Source organism: Physcomitrium patens, chromosome 8 (genome assembly GCF_059467195.1).
Source record: "Physcomitrium patens ecotype Gransden chromosome 8, ASM5946719v1, whole genome shotgun sequence".
NCBI classification, from domain to species: domain Eukaryota; kingdom Viridiplantae; phylum Streptophyta; class Bryopsida; order Funariales; family Funariaceae; genus Physcomitrium; species Physcomitrium patens.
In genome coordinates this window covers 5,549,035-5,564,538 of record NC_143417.1, presented here as the reverse complement: position 1 = coordinate 5,564,538, position 15,504 = coordinate 5,549,035, and the positions used below count along the sequence as shown (strand labels likewise).

The 15,504-nt window shown below is 36.5% G+C and overlaps 1 long non-coding RNA gene across 1 annotated transcript; it reads left to right on the top strand.

Moving 5' to 3' along the window:
* Positions 1–2,595: 2,595 nt before the first annotated feature.
* LOC112286048 (uncharacterized) lies at positions 2,596–3,193 on the top strand. The gene is made up of 2 exons (XR_002970917.3): positions 2,596–2,710; positions 2,872–3,193. It is a non-coding gene; the product is annotated as an uncharacterized LOC112286048 (long non-coding RNA).
* Positions 3,194–15,504: the final 12,311 nt, after the last annotated feature.

The window sequence follows — 15,504 nt, the reverse complement described above, 5'->3', positions numbered from 1 at the left end:
GTTTAGCTCTTTTTCCCGAACCTCGATTCGGGAGTCCACTTCCACACTACAGGTTAAGCTTATGCCTTGCAGTCCCCACAGAAGCTGGATGTTACATTCCACTCTGTAGACTGTAAGCCTAGACTTGGCTGTTTTTGAGAGAGGAAGTTGGAAGGTAGGACGCTGCGAAAGTACTGTAAGAGCCGTGGAGAATACTCGACATAAATATAGAATTTCCGGTGACATAACTGTTGACGAATTACATAAACTGGATTCACGCTCAGATAGGGAGGGAGAGGGGCTTTGTGCTAAAAAAAATAAGGAACTGTTGTCATAATCCAACTTGTATGCGTAGTTAGCAAAAAAAAAAAAAAAAAAAAACAAAACAAAAAAAAACAAAAACAAAAACAAAACATAAAAACAAAAACCAAAAAGCACGAACAAAATCATCCAGAAAAACTCGTTCATTGACGTGAAACGGTATGTTTTTTATGTTTATGTTTGTGTTTGTGTTTTTTTTTTTTTTTTTTTGAGAAAGCACGAAGAGCAGTAACAACTTTACAAGAGAAACTGAATAGACCAACAGCAAGTTAAATGACTTAGTGCGGGATCAACTTCATTAAAGTTTTGGCTTTTCGTGGGTGCAAAGGCAAAGCACATGTAATTCGGAGCTCTAGGGTGGGAAGGGGATTGCACAATCTGTAGTCTGAATCTTTGTCAGCGGGGAGAACTGGTATTTCATTGTCAAAATCTGGGAAGACGTGTTGAGCATGCCATAAAAAGCACACATCCATAAATCTGTGTCTACAAATGCAAGATAAAGACCCACCCACGGTGTGAAAATGCTAGATTATCACAGAACTTGTCCGTACCATGGGAATATGCATTTAAACTGGGCAGCATGGCAGAAGCTAATAATATCCACTACTGTGACATGCATGACAGGAGTCTGCTTTGATTCCCGTCGCGGGTTCCCCGCTGGCCCGGGATAAGCGACCCGGGAGCGGGGCAAGCCAAAAAGCGTTGCCCCACAATAGCCTTCGTCGCCATTAGCTAGCCGCGTTGCGAGCTGACACCAGCCTTGTGGTCGCTTGCTTGCTTGTTACTTAGCAACGATGATCGATGCTGGGAAACACGGAAACCGACTCTGGTCATCCACTCCCGCAAAGCAGCCCCCCTTTTTCTTTCATCCGCAGTTGCTACTACACCCTCGTTCTTGATTGCTGCAGTCGATCGACTGTTGACGCACACATACACAGTTGCAGCGAAGAGCCGAAGAACGTGATACGATTTTTTAATCCTTTCTCCATTCTCTCTGAATTCTGTGTTCATATTCATGTGAATTTAAGCTTCGAGCTTTTCCCCTTTGTGTGCGTCTAGCTCATTTTGGGAGTGCACCAGCTCGTTGTGTTCACTATGGGGATTCAATTTATGATGAGGAATCAAGTCCACGAGGGGCTCTAGTTCGCCACCATCACTGCATATGGGGGCTGAAGTTTCACGACTGGTTGATTGCTTTTCAAGCTTCCTGACCTAAATCCTTTTTCAATGCGCCCTGAGCGTTGAACATGCACTGAGCGTGTTTAACGCAGCATGTTGATATTGGAGGTGTTCATCTGCTCAGCCGTGGACAGCGATTAACATGCCACGAACTGGGGTGGTTGTCCAGAGGTTCATCATCGTCATCTCACGCCACACACCCATGAATCTGACCGCCCTAGCTCATGAAAAGCAGTCATCGCGGCTCTATCTGCGGAAAGTGTGACAGTACAGCACTTCATTCGTTTGCAAGGGTTGCTTTAAAAGCAACATCCGCTGCAGAAGTTTGCAGTCGGTCATTTACTACAATCAGAGTAATTAGATATGGGTGTGATGTGCTCCGGCACTTTGGCGCGCAGTAATCAATTTGTCACAGTTTGTGTTTATCCGGTTACACTGCAGTTGAATCGAAATTCCGGACGTATAAACCATTCTTCGAAAGAATATCACAACCTAATGTGTACCTCCACTTAATGGCGATGGGTTTACTGCAGAAAATCATTAATTGTGGTCCAATCTGAAAAAAGCACATTGTGAACAGCTGTCCGTCAACTTTCCACAAGCAAACCTATTATGATACAAAAATTTCAATTTTGAAAACTGCTCTTCGCAGGCTGCAACCGTTCTGGTTTGGCGCCCTCAATTGGTCGTCGTTACCTCAGTTTGTTCGAGGAAGGAATTGGATTACAACTTGCTTGAAGCACTCTTTCAAGAGATACGGAAACAAGGAGTACTTGAAACACTGAAGTGCGCAATTTCAAATCCGGGGAAATTACGTCACCAATTTTTTCAACAGTATTTACGTCCGGATTTCTGGCTTATCGTTAACTTGAAGAATGTCTGGTTTCGCCAACACAGTAATCATTTGGCCGACGACGCTGGAACGTGGACGGCCCGTCCTCGTCCTCTCAGACCAAGATTGTGGCATCTACATCAGTTGCTGGCCGAATGGTAAGTTATTATTGGTGCGCTTTACTGGGCGCAGATGAGTGGCCCTGAGTCGACTCTTTGGTTTGCGGGCACACTTTTCCCAGTTGCGGTGTCTTTGTCTTTAATCGCATCTAGATTCCGCGGCCGCATTACCCGGTCACCAAATACACACAACCAACCATGGATTTGATAATTATTCACCGTTTGAGCAGAAAGTGGAGATGGTTGGAGTCGATGTAGACTTTGGCAGGAATGTGAACGGGTAATTTATTGCAGGTTTTTCATTTCTGACTGCAATTTAAATGTATGCCTTCATGATCTTCACCTGTTGTTCCATTGTCCAGCCTTTTTCTACAAAATAGACTTACACTGTCCCCCTTGTTGCATGTAATTCTCCTCGTCGCACAATCCTACGATTACCAGTCGACATGAGGTGATTGACCAACGGAGCGCTATGCATACGATGTGATTAGAGGCTCACGGGCGAAGGCACTTTAGCATGAAATCTGCACAGGATTCGGAGGTCTGGCACTGCGATCAAGTCCTTAATTCGCATTCTAATGAGCGTCGGAACGGCAACCGTTCATTAGATTTTGAAGGAGACACAATTGTGGTTACGCACTTCAATTATGAGGTGCGAACAAAAGATTACGGTTTCTTCGGACTGTAACTGGGTGATTGAAGATTATATGGTTACTCTGGCGAATACATTTAGCTGGCGTTGCCAATAATCAACGCGCAGTCATGATTTAGTTTACTATCATGGGTTGTGGTCATTCTCATGTGCGGTATTCTTAAAGTACTTCTCTGTGCCTCGAATTTATCACGATGAGAACGATGAGTAGGTGTGCAAATTACAACAATATAAATGACCAGCCTCGAAGGATCAAGACGTCTCTAGCTGTGCATACATTTGTGACGTTTCTCCTGTCATTATCAGCTGTAAAACTACTTCGAAGTAGTTTTGCAACCTAGGAGTAAAAATGTGGCAACACGATTTTGAATACATCCTGAAGGAACTCGGTGCGTGTGCTTGGAATCACTGTGCCAACCCGCCGATGGACCTTTACATGCAGAGAGAATGCATTTTCTGGTACGTTTGGTTTACCACATTGCCAGACGAAGAAGAAATTTCAAAAATAAACTAGAGGATTAATGAGTCTTGTTTTATTATATTCCCACAACACTCCGCCAAAAGGCATATCGTTGAGCCCTCTTTATGAACTTGCTCCAGCTAAAAGAGTCGAATGGACATAGGAAGTTATTAGTTCTTGTCAGAACCAGCACCTCAGTCAACTGTTATGCGCCACAATCAAGGTGCTTTACTTACAGCTCGACATAATTCCTGATTATTAAAACATCCTGGCTGCTGCCATCCTCTGGCAACGCGCTGAGCACGATTCCATTCCTTCGGGATGAATGGTTCCTTAAGATGGCATCACTAACTCCAGTTTCAGCTCCGGCGAGAGCTAAAAACCTTCACGCATTCGGAAACGTGGTAGGGCATCTCCAACGAATAGTCACGCTCGATGAGAAAATTTTGATGCCATTCACTTCGCAATGACAAGGGAGAAAACGCCTTTCTTATCCAGCGGAACGGTTGGCCGAACGACACTTTTCAGGGACCATGAAAAGTGGTCATGAGGATGGTCTTTCATCACCTTGGTGCTGCACAAACCTTAGAACTCACCACAATTAGCAACTTAGACGGTATACACTACGTGTGCTTAATGTGCTCTCCATCTGATATGCTAGAATTTCACTTGTTTACGGCCCTTAGTGGAACGATTGTGATTGTACAGCAACAGTGACAACGATCCACCCTGTGGCTTCCTGATCAGCTCGGTTGTCTTCATCCAGAGCCAAGCCCATGCTTTGAAAAGAAAATTCGCCAGCTGCCACAAGATTAAACGACATTTCCACTGCATCTAAAGTCACATCGAAGGGGGCCCCAGGAGCAGCTTTCCCTAGCAGAAATCACATGCAGGCTCCACTAGATGCCCAAAGGACCCAAGGACCTCCTCAAGTGATTCCTCAACGTGGCCAGACATACAAACATAGCGAAGGAAGAAACCAACGAACACTACCTGCCGATCAGAAAATAAAACTATGCCTTTATTTCTTTAGGTTCGTACTTGTGTACCAAACTGTCCTGAAGCTTTCATGCTTGCTCTCGCTCAGAGCTGCTACTGCTGCTGCTGCTGCTGACTAGCTCTCTGATCGATCGCAGAAAATTAGCTCTTTGGAATGGAAAGACACACATATCAGAGACTAAGGCTGACTTCGGCTACACCTTGACCTATCTGCGACGGGTCCTTCAAGAGGGCTCTGCTGATTCCTGACCGAGTTTCAGCTCTTTCACAAAAGTCACTGGCTGATTCCACCCACGCAGCTGTCCACATTCCATTGCGCCGTGGACTTGTGTGCTCTAAGTCTTGTGGTGCGGCATCGATAATCTTGTGCTATTCCATGAGTAGTTTCCCACCTCTTAGTTTCTCGGCATTGAATATCTGGGTGGAATATGACATTGTGTGCAATTTTATACCTGGAAATTCACTGAGATGTGATGTTGAACCTTGGTGAAGAGTAGGAGTTTGTTCCAGGTTTTATGCTTTTAGTCGCTTGATGAAGATATACACTATTATTTATATTATTATTACTATTAATTTTTTTATTACTACCAATGTTGTTTCATGTTTGATTATGAATGAGTGAGTGATTAAATGAAGGTTTTATGAAATTGATTTACATCAAGTAAGTATATGGAACTTGTTTCAATATGTTTGGATGTATGTGAAATCACTTGTATTTACCTCTCACTATTGTTTTGTCATTGAAAATCGTCTATGGTTGAATTACATTTTTTGAATATATATTCATATTGATGATAATAACTTGATGATATGCAATTTCATATCCAAAAATATCAAATGAAAAATCAGATAAAAGAAGATTGATATCTTTTTGTAGCTAAAATTGATTTCTTGTAACTTATTTATACTCAAGTTTCTTCAAATGATAAGTTTGGTGAATCATAAAAAATATAAGAATTTTGTTCGTGCTTAAAATCTAAATTTTCTATTTGTATTAAATTAAATTAAATTCATATATATATATATATATATATATATGTATGTGTGTGTTTGAATTTTTTTTATTGAAATTTTCATTTTGAAATATATATATATATATATATATATATATATACATTAAGATGGTCAATCATCTTTAAACTCATTGTCACATATGATAGTTCAAACCAATATTTGGAACTTTAAAAATTTATGTTTAATCAATGCTGTAATTTTATTATTATCAAATTTTATAATTTTTGAAATTCTAATGCTGATGTTGATTTTATTAAATTAGGAAAGGAAATCAAATACATAATTTTTGTTATGAATTTTTTATTTGAACTTTCAGTCAAAGCACAGTAAGCTTGTTATTAACGATGGTCTAATTTTATTATCTTAATATGACAGTTTTTTCATTTCGATGTGGATAATTAAAACACATGCACATGATGGTTTATTCATTTTTAATGACATTCATAGTTCACAGAAGAAATTACATTTTTCTGCTCTTTACAAAATAAAATAAACATATTATTGAAACAAAATTTCTGAAGCTTTTATATTATGTCCACAACATGTACAATTTGGAAAAACATAATTGAAGCTTCAAGCACAGCTCAGTACTATCGCAGTCTGGCATTTTCTTCCCCTCTTCCATATATGTTAACTTTTTCCGCCATCTCAAGCCAAACAGTTTTGCTAACAAATATAAAGTCAACATGTTACTCTCAAGGGTTGGAGAAGCAGGTTATGTCGGTATGAGTAGAAGCAGATCGCACCATTTGCATACACACAAGCCCAGAACTATTTCAGCAATCGTTTATCTCGGCCCAGTTTATGAACCTTCGTGCATAGCAAGACGTGGAGCTTCGATACAATGCTACTGAAGCGACACATCTCACTGCACACACAATCACCAGTACTACGAAGGATCTCTTGTCTCATCGCCGAGTAAGTTACGATACCCCCAGTTAAGATTTGCGACGACTAGTACCCACAAGCATCAGTCAGAAAATTTCTAAATAAAGTTCTTAATTCAGACGTGAGGACGCTAATCGACCTCTGGAAGTTGCAGAAGGCTGGCGAATTAGCTTTAGATGTTTAGCTCGACGTTTTTCTACACTTTAAATGGTAATTTATTTTGTTTCAGAGCTATACAACAGAGCACTATACACGCAGATAACGGGTGTGAATAACAACTTTATTTCAAAAATTCACACTTATATCTTGAGGAGAAGTTACACTTTTCACTAGTAAATCACAAGTTACTAAACTCCCACTAAAAGGAGTACATGAGGTAATGCTCCCACTTCGATAGAGAAGTGGAGTTCTAGCCAGGTTGTATGGCAAGGAGTGCGCACAGTTTCTTGAACTTTTCTGGAGCTAATGGTTTGGTGAATATATCTGCGACGTTGTCATTTAAGGAAATATAATTGATTTGTAGAACGCCGTTTTTGGTTTTCTCTCCGATCATGTGGTATGTGATATCGACGTGCTAAGTGCGAGAGAAAAATTTGGGGTTAAGGGCAAGTCTAATAGCATTTTGAGAGTTGGAGTATAGTACCGTAGCTTTTTCTTAAGGATACCCGAGATCAGCTAATAGCCTTCGACACCAGATGATTTCTTTTGTGGTCATGTAACACGCAACATACTTGGAGTATGTGGTACTATCGATGAGACAAGCTTGCTTTTCAGAACCCCAGCTAATAGGACCACGGTTCAGAAACAAAATGTATCCACTGCGACATTTACGGTCATCTAGATCTGCTGCGTAATCAGCATCGGCAAATGCGGTAAGTAGAGTTGGGGAAGTGGTGCCACTAAAAACGAGCTTAAAATCCAGGGTGCTGCGGAGGTATCAAAATATCCTTTTAATAGTGATACAATAGGCATGTGTATATTTGGTGTTGAAACGAGCAATATTGCTGACCGAATAGGAGATATCGGGACGTATCGATCCCTTTTGATCTATAAGCTTGATCAAAAGGGATCAATGTGTAGTGGAGAGAGCCACCACAGATGTCACTAAAAAAACAACATACGTGGTTGCGTAGCTCTAAGTCTGTTAACATTCTTAGGAAATGATATACGGTGAGATTTTCCATATGCGCAGCCTGAGCACAACATAAGAAATTTTGTCATTTTGAGCCTTAGTCCGTGTACCAAGCCATTAGCGGCCATTTTGCATATCATGTCATGATGCAAATGACCTAGCCGAAGATGCCAAGTCCGAAGGACTTGGAGCTCATTGGAAGAAGGCACATTGCCAAATGATGCTAGATAGGAGGCTATTGTGGGAGGGAGTAAAACAGTGAAATCAAGAAGATAAGATCCGTGAAGCATTCTGCCCGTCATGATGAGGTTATTGTCTTGAAGAAGCTCGCAAGTATCATCTTTACAAAATGTAAATATTTTGTATTTTCGCGCAACTTTGGTGAGGCTAAATAAGTTCCTCCCGAATCCAAGCATGTAGAGAACCTGTTCTAGAGAATGAACTTCAGTACAATGAGGAAGTTGTACGAGTATCTTGATGTCTCCCGCACTTGTGACATAAGAGCGATGTCCCGCAAGAGTTTTGAGGGTCCATGTTGCATCGGATGGCAAAGGCTTATAATTAACAAACCAGTGAATTTGATCTGTCATGTGATCTATTGCTCCACTATCAGCGATCCAACCTTCAGAATAATTTCTAATTGCTATTGCATTGTAAGCACGTATTATATCAGAATATGGAAAATCCAAAGAAGATGAATCTTGATCGAATGGATTAACAAGATCTTGTTACTCATCATGTTTATTAGTAGTTGAAAATGTAGAATGATGCTCCATGTCGGGGTATAAACGTTGTTAATAAAAATTTGGTTGAACTGAATCCAAAGACTCAGCAAAAGAAGCTTGGGTACTAAATCAAGTTTGTGAAATAGAAGGTCCATTGAAATTTTCTTTAAAAATGTGTGGACTCTCTTGCCACCAATGCCCATGAATACCATAATTGTTACATCTCGTTCTACGTTTTAGATCTGCTATTTTGACACTTCTGTTTGTGAACGAGTCACTTGATTGCGATATGAAAACGATGAAGGTCGCTTGAGAAGAGATCCAGAAGCTTGAGAAGATGGAAATCGATTAGGATATTGCAGAGAAGGAGGGGAGAATGAGTTATTATATGTACCATGAAAAGGCATAGAGATAGAGTAGCCACGCGGGTAGTAGCTCCCACTAGTGGGCAAATTTCTGTGAATTCCAGAAGTAGGAAACTATGGACGATTAGCATAAAATGCTTTAGAATCAGAAGCAGCATCTTGCTATAAGTGATTCATAATCTTCTTCTATTCCTTTCGTAACCTCAGCTTAATATTAGCAAGAGTACGATCCGTTTTATGAGTGCTCTCCCATGCAGTAATGAATGCATAGAATCCCGCAGGTAAGTTAGTCGTAAGCTTCGATATCATGAAAGCTTCAAAAAAAGATGTATCACCTGACTCTCAAAGTTGACTCAGTGAGCTCAAGTTTTGCAATGAAATCAGGCATAGATTGTCCTTGTTCTAATTTAGCTTCGAAGAACTGACACTGTAGTTGATGAATGTTCTCACTAGTTTAGTGTTCATATTCCTTGAGAAGCCTATCCCAAACTTCCTGTGCAGTTAAGCAACTAGTCAAAGGAGCAAGGAATTTTCTCTCGATTGAAGAAGTAAGGAGCATGTATGCGTTTTAGTCTCTCTCTCTCTCCAAAGTTCATCTGAGCCGTTTTTACGAGTACCGTCAATGTGTGGAATAAAGCCTTTAGCACGGAAGAAATTTTTGAGTTGCCATTTTCATAGATGGAATTCAGAACCGTTAAAACGTTGTATGTCTATTAAGTACATTTCAATGGACATAGTGATCAATGTAAGAAAGACTAGATGAGGAGAAGAAGAAAATTCTTATTAAAACAGAAAACTTAAAAAGAAAGTGAAATTGAAATCAAGAAAACAAGAAAACAAGAACTTCAAGAACTTCAAGAAACTGCGGTGAAAATAGTAAACAGAAGATGCTAGCTTATCTAATCGAGCAATACAACTATGTAGAGAATACTGCAATGAATAATACTTTCGCTAACAACCATGTAATCAGGAATATTATCTGTCATGCGCAGGGTCGAAGCCTAGCGCCCATAACCTTTTGTTTCAGAGCTTTACAACAGAGCACTATACACGCAGATAACGGGTGTGAACAACAACTTTATTTCAAAAATTCACACTTATATCTCGAGGAGTAGCTATACTTTTCACTAGTAAATCACAAGTTACTAAAATTTACGAGCAAGGAGTTAGTGGGTTGCGTTCGATGGGCACATCGTCTCGTAGTGAAACCAGCTTGCAGCTTCTGCAGACTATGCTTATCATCTCATCTACGTGCTGGTTCAGAGGAACTTGGTCGACTGGTACTGTTTGTGCCCAGATTCTGCAACATTGGAATGTTTTGCGGTACCGGATTTTAGAAATTCTTATCTTCGTCGTGACCGTCTATTTGAAAACATGTGTGCAGCGTCCGGAAACTAAACTAACCCAACCCATACATGCGCTGGTTCAGAGGAACTTGCTCGGCTGGTACTGTTTGTGCTCAGATTCTGCATGATCGGAATGTTTTTATGGTACCGCATTCAAGCAAACGTTGCTTCGTTATCATCCTTCCTTCCTTACTCCGTTCCTTCTACCCTTTCATCGTCTTCTAGCAGCAATAGTTTATTATTTAAGCAACTGTTCTTTTCTTTTCTTCTCTTCTTTCTGCACTGCAGTACGATGCAAGCCCCGAGGACTAAACGCCAAGACTGCTGATAATATCCTTCCTTGTCTGAACCATCTGGGCTCAAGACGACGAACTTTTGGCTATTGTTCGAGCTTATGATAAGAACAGCAGCCAATGACACGTTTCCTCTGGCAGGAGCGCGCTATACACATGCACCTACTTCCAGGGGGGTGGAGGGTGAGATGCAAAGATCCTGTCCCCCTGAAGACAAGGAGCTCCGAGACAAAGATAATTCAGCGGTCTTAAAATAATCCAGACTGTGGCAGGGCACATTCTCTCCTCCTCCGGGCATTGCATTTTTTGCAGACAATGGGACGATAATGTCAGGCCCAATTCGAACCGGAGATTCCATAAGGGCCACTCTGGACATTTTTCTGTTCCCCTTAAGACAATATGCAACGTGGACACCTCCAAAGATGGAGTTTATTTTTCCCACAGTTTTATTCCCTGCAGCTCCGCGATATGTGCCCCCGCTCCTCCACATGAACTCGCAGCGTGCTTTTTCTTTAGACTTGCTTATTTTAATGTTTCCCCCAGTTCACGCATTCCACTTGGTCGGTCAAACCTTTGCTTAGTTCCTTTTTCTTTTTATCTTTTTGCTTTTTGTGTTTTCTTGTACATTAAAATGTTAGTCTGTAAGATATGTGTTATGGATTGGTAATACAAGTCAAAATCTCATGTTAACAGTGGTTTGAAGTACCTGCTGATGTGTAACAGTTTGCCACGGGGATTTGTCTGAGCAATGGCAAGTAATCATTCTTAACAATCTGATGCTCAAGCGTATTGGTATGTGCATGAAAGATCTTGCTCTTGTTACTAGAAACCAGGTCAAAGCTTATCCGACAAAGAAGAAAGTGATCAAACCTTCTTTTCTAGCTGTCTGTGATGTCCTGTGTGTGACCACAAAGCCCACTAGTAGTATGCAATATATATATCGTCAACATGGACTCCGAGATAGTCAATTTGGGCCAAATAATTAACCAAAACTTGAGAGATTCAAAATAAATTTCTAAGTATTGATATTTATTTATTTATTTATTTATTTATTTGTGTTATTTTCTGACTTGGAATTGATTCTTACTGTTCCAATAGCATATTCTTTTCTAAACGTATGCAATTCTGTTTCTTTTAAAATCGTGTTATGTGTGAACTTATATTCCATGCTATTTTATCTTCTTCTGCATGGACTAAAAATTAGAGAGGGATTTTCTCATCATTTATGTCCTTAGATATTGGACTGAGCTTTTGTTCATTAGTCTAAAAATATTTTTATGATTATTTAGTTTCTTGTTATTTTTAATACAGTTAATATCTTCACAGTGCTACGAGATCTTGTTCGAGATTAGATGATATTTTGTCTGCTGAAACCATATAATCTTGGATAATATGTATTATTCATTAACATGTTTTTAAATTGAAAAAGGTCACTTTACAATTTTTTTTGTATTTAGAATATTTGACTATGTATAAGAATTTATTGCAACATGTTGCTTGAATAAGATCAAATCCTTGGCAGTAAATAAAATTATTCAAAAATTTCAAATAGATGAATTAGTATATCAATACTAATATATTTTTTGATTTATCAGAGTCTTTTTCTTAAAATGAATACATATAGATATATACAGAGAGATATAATTATTTAGTTAAAAAATGCATCAATTTCTTTTGGTTGAATTAAGTTCTTTTCTTTGATTGGATTGAATTTGGTGTTTAATTTAATTCTATTAGAGTTCCAAATGGGTTTTTACATATAAAAGAAAGTCAATTTGAGCCTTATAACAAAATATATATAGGTATTTATACACATTAAATATAAATAAAAAATATAAAAACTTCACATTTTTCACCGTTCTTATTAATCAACAAAACAGATACAAATTTAAAAAACATTTTCATTCAGCGATCTAATTTAGATTTAGTTATATCATCTTATTATGTATATATATATATATATATATATATATATAAATTTATAAATAGCTTATTTAGAAATATATCCACTTAAAATTAAAATTAAAATTATATATTTTTTCATTTCTCTTTGGTCAATAATATAAAAATTATTATATGTATATATATATATATATATATATAGTTATTTTGGTATTAATTTCTTGGTTTTTATTACAACTTTAAATTGTACATAAAATTACAGTACTTAAAAAGTATAGAATGGTTCAGTGTAACTTTCATTATCAATTAGTGATTTTAGACTATGTATATATATATATATATATATATATATATAATATTAAACTATTTATCTCGAATTATAAAATATTCTAAGAAAATTTATTTAATTTTTATAAAAAATAAGTTCACAATAATGGCTTCAGTCCATATTAAAAATAAAATAAATTAATAGTACTATGAACATGCTATTTTATATCTATATATTTTTAAATTAATATTTCTATTAATTATAGTTTTATTTTAGAAAATAAATTTAATATCGATAATATAAAATTAACTTAATTAATAAATTAAGTAATTTTTAGAAATTTCTATTATATCAATTGTAATAATTTATAAAGGTAAAAAAGATAAATAGAAAAAAATTAAAAATTTTAAACTTACAATGTATAGATTAAAGTAAATAAATAATTATTTTATTTTTGTTATTTGTCGCAATTAGAAGTTAATAAATAATATATATTGAATTTTAGGTATAAAACTATTTTTTTAGAGGTAAAAACAATTACTTCAATTTCTTTTGTTGAATCTAAATAAGAAAAGAATTGATAAGAGTGAAGAAGGCTTTACTTTTGTCTCTATATAAACAATCTAACTAGCAGCTAAGTGGCAAAATTTCATAAAACTTTCAACTTGTGTCTAACTTGTAAAAAATATTGTTGTATAACATATTATTTTGCTTGGGAATGCATTGGATACTTTGCTGTAGAAAATAAATTGGAAATTGCATCAATAAAGATCTTAATAGCTCTAATAGTATCTTAAATAAACTCTAATTAAAACTTAGAAATTCTAATCAAATCTTAATTAGTTCTTAAGAAATCTTAAAGAAATTCTAAAAAAGAATTATAAAAAAATCATAAAAAAATCCGAAAACAATCATCAATAAATCTCAAAAAAATATTAAAAATAAAATAAAATAAATCAGATTCTAAATAAATTCTAATTAAGTCTTAATGTAGTTTTAAAAAATCTAAATAAACTCTAATCAAATCCTAATAAATCCTATGTGAATCTTAAATAAATCCTAAATAAATCCTAACTAAGTTTCTATAGCAGTTTCAAGTTTCAATAACTATTAATTTTTACAATTTTTTTTAAAAATTTCAATTTTTAAGCAAAAAACAAGCACAAAAAATTAAAAAAAAACTTATTAATTGAAAAAAAAGAGTTCATAATACTCTTAGGTGTTGATTGTCTTCCTTCTCCAACTTAGATGTTGATCTTCTAGCAAGAACTACTCCTTGTTGAACTATTCAATTGATCTCTAAATTGACAAAATTACAAAAATCTTAATTTACTATGGTTTTATAAAATATTTCTTTAGTATAATTAGAAAATTTCTTAGGATTATAGAAAATTTTATTAACTCTAAAATTAAAATATTTGTAACCTTAACCCTATAAAACTCTCATATCCTTCAATCTAAATATATGATTGACTTAAAATTTATAAAATACTTAAAAAAAAATACATTTAAAATCTTATTTTTTTTTTATTTCTACATCTACTACAAAACTTATAAATTCCTCAATTATATAAGTTTCTTTTTATTTCAAGTAATCTAAAATTACTGAAATCAAAAATATTAATATCCATTATAATTACTTGAAATAAATACTGAAACAATATTATAAAGGCTTTCTTCTAACCTTGTTCTTTGATCATCAAAAGAATACCAAAATTATTATAGTTGCATAATTTTTTTGCCTTGGGATGTGATTACAATACTGGTTTGCAATTGTCACGGACATACATATAATTACCTATATGAATAGATAAAAGTATGTAAAAGTAGATAAAAGTAGGTTAATTGTGTAATATCTTCTAGAGAAGCTTCTTAGAAGCTTCATAGATGCTGCTTTGACTTTATAGGAGTCTATAGTTGACTTTTAGGCTAGAAACTGGGTCAACAAGTTAGCCATGTGCCACACATGTTGGAAGCTTAAAGAACAAGCTAACTACGTGGTCCATCCATAGAAAACTTGCCTTGTAAGCAAAGGCATGTGGCCTAGAAAGTCAACATATATTGGAGGTCTTATAGAACATCGCCATGTGGCTTCTAGTTAGATAGTATATATAGAGGCAAGAGTGAAGCCCTCTTCACTCTTGTCAACTCCTTTCTTGCTTCTAGTCCAGTTTCAAGGGTCTCTAGTTTTCTTGTATTTTGGCAATAGCCATTCTAATTTCTTTCTTAATATACATATTTCTATTTTGTCCTATTTCTTTGAGAAAAGTCTCACTTACTCTTTAGCTTTCATCGAGTTCTTGTCCTTGACAGATTGACAAGAGTACACTTACAATATGAGAGCTTTGTCTTTTCTTGATTAAGAGTGGATTACCCCTTTTTCTTGATAAGACATAAGCGCATTAGAAGTTGCGGATTACCCTCTTTTAAACTGATATTGTTCTTAGTATTTTCTTTGTTATCAATTCCTCTCTTCTATTTGTTTTGAGCGTTATTAGACATCTTCTCTTTTCTAAGTGCTACTATGGCAGAGCTTGTTGAAATGAAGAGTGCAATGGCACAGATGCAAGAACAATTGAGGGAGTTAATGCTTGCGATGCATCAACTCAATTTACCACCACAAGGAGCAACAAGAATGGTAGGAAGTGAAGATATAGAGATGATTGGGGCTGCTTCAACATCTGCACCAAACCATGTCCCTTCTCCCAGAATGGAACACCCTTCGAGTGTTAGAGAACCGAGAGTGGCCTTGCCCGAGAAGTTTGATGGTACCAGATCCAAGTTTCGAGGATTCATCAATCAGGTCCAATTAGTGATTGAACTTCAACCCCAGAGCTATCCAACTCCAGGGTCACAAGTTAGATTTATTGGTACACTTCTTTCAGGTTCAGCATTGTCATGGTTTTCATCTTTTCTTGAACGACGAGATCCAATATTGGATAATCTGGAGGCTTTTTTGGCGGAGTTTCGATCCATGTTTGGAGAACATGATGCAATTCGTGTTGCAACCAACAAGATCCATATTTTGCG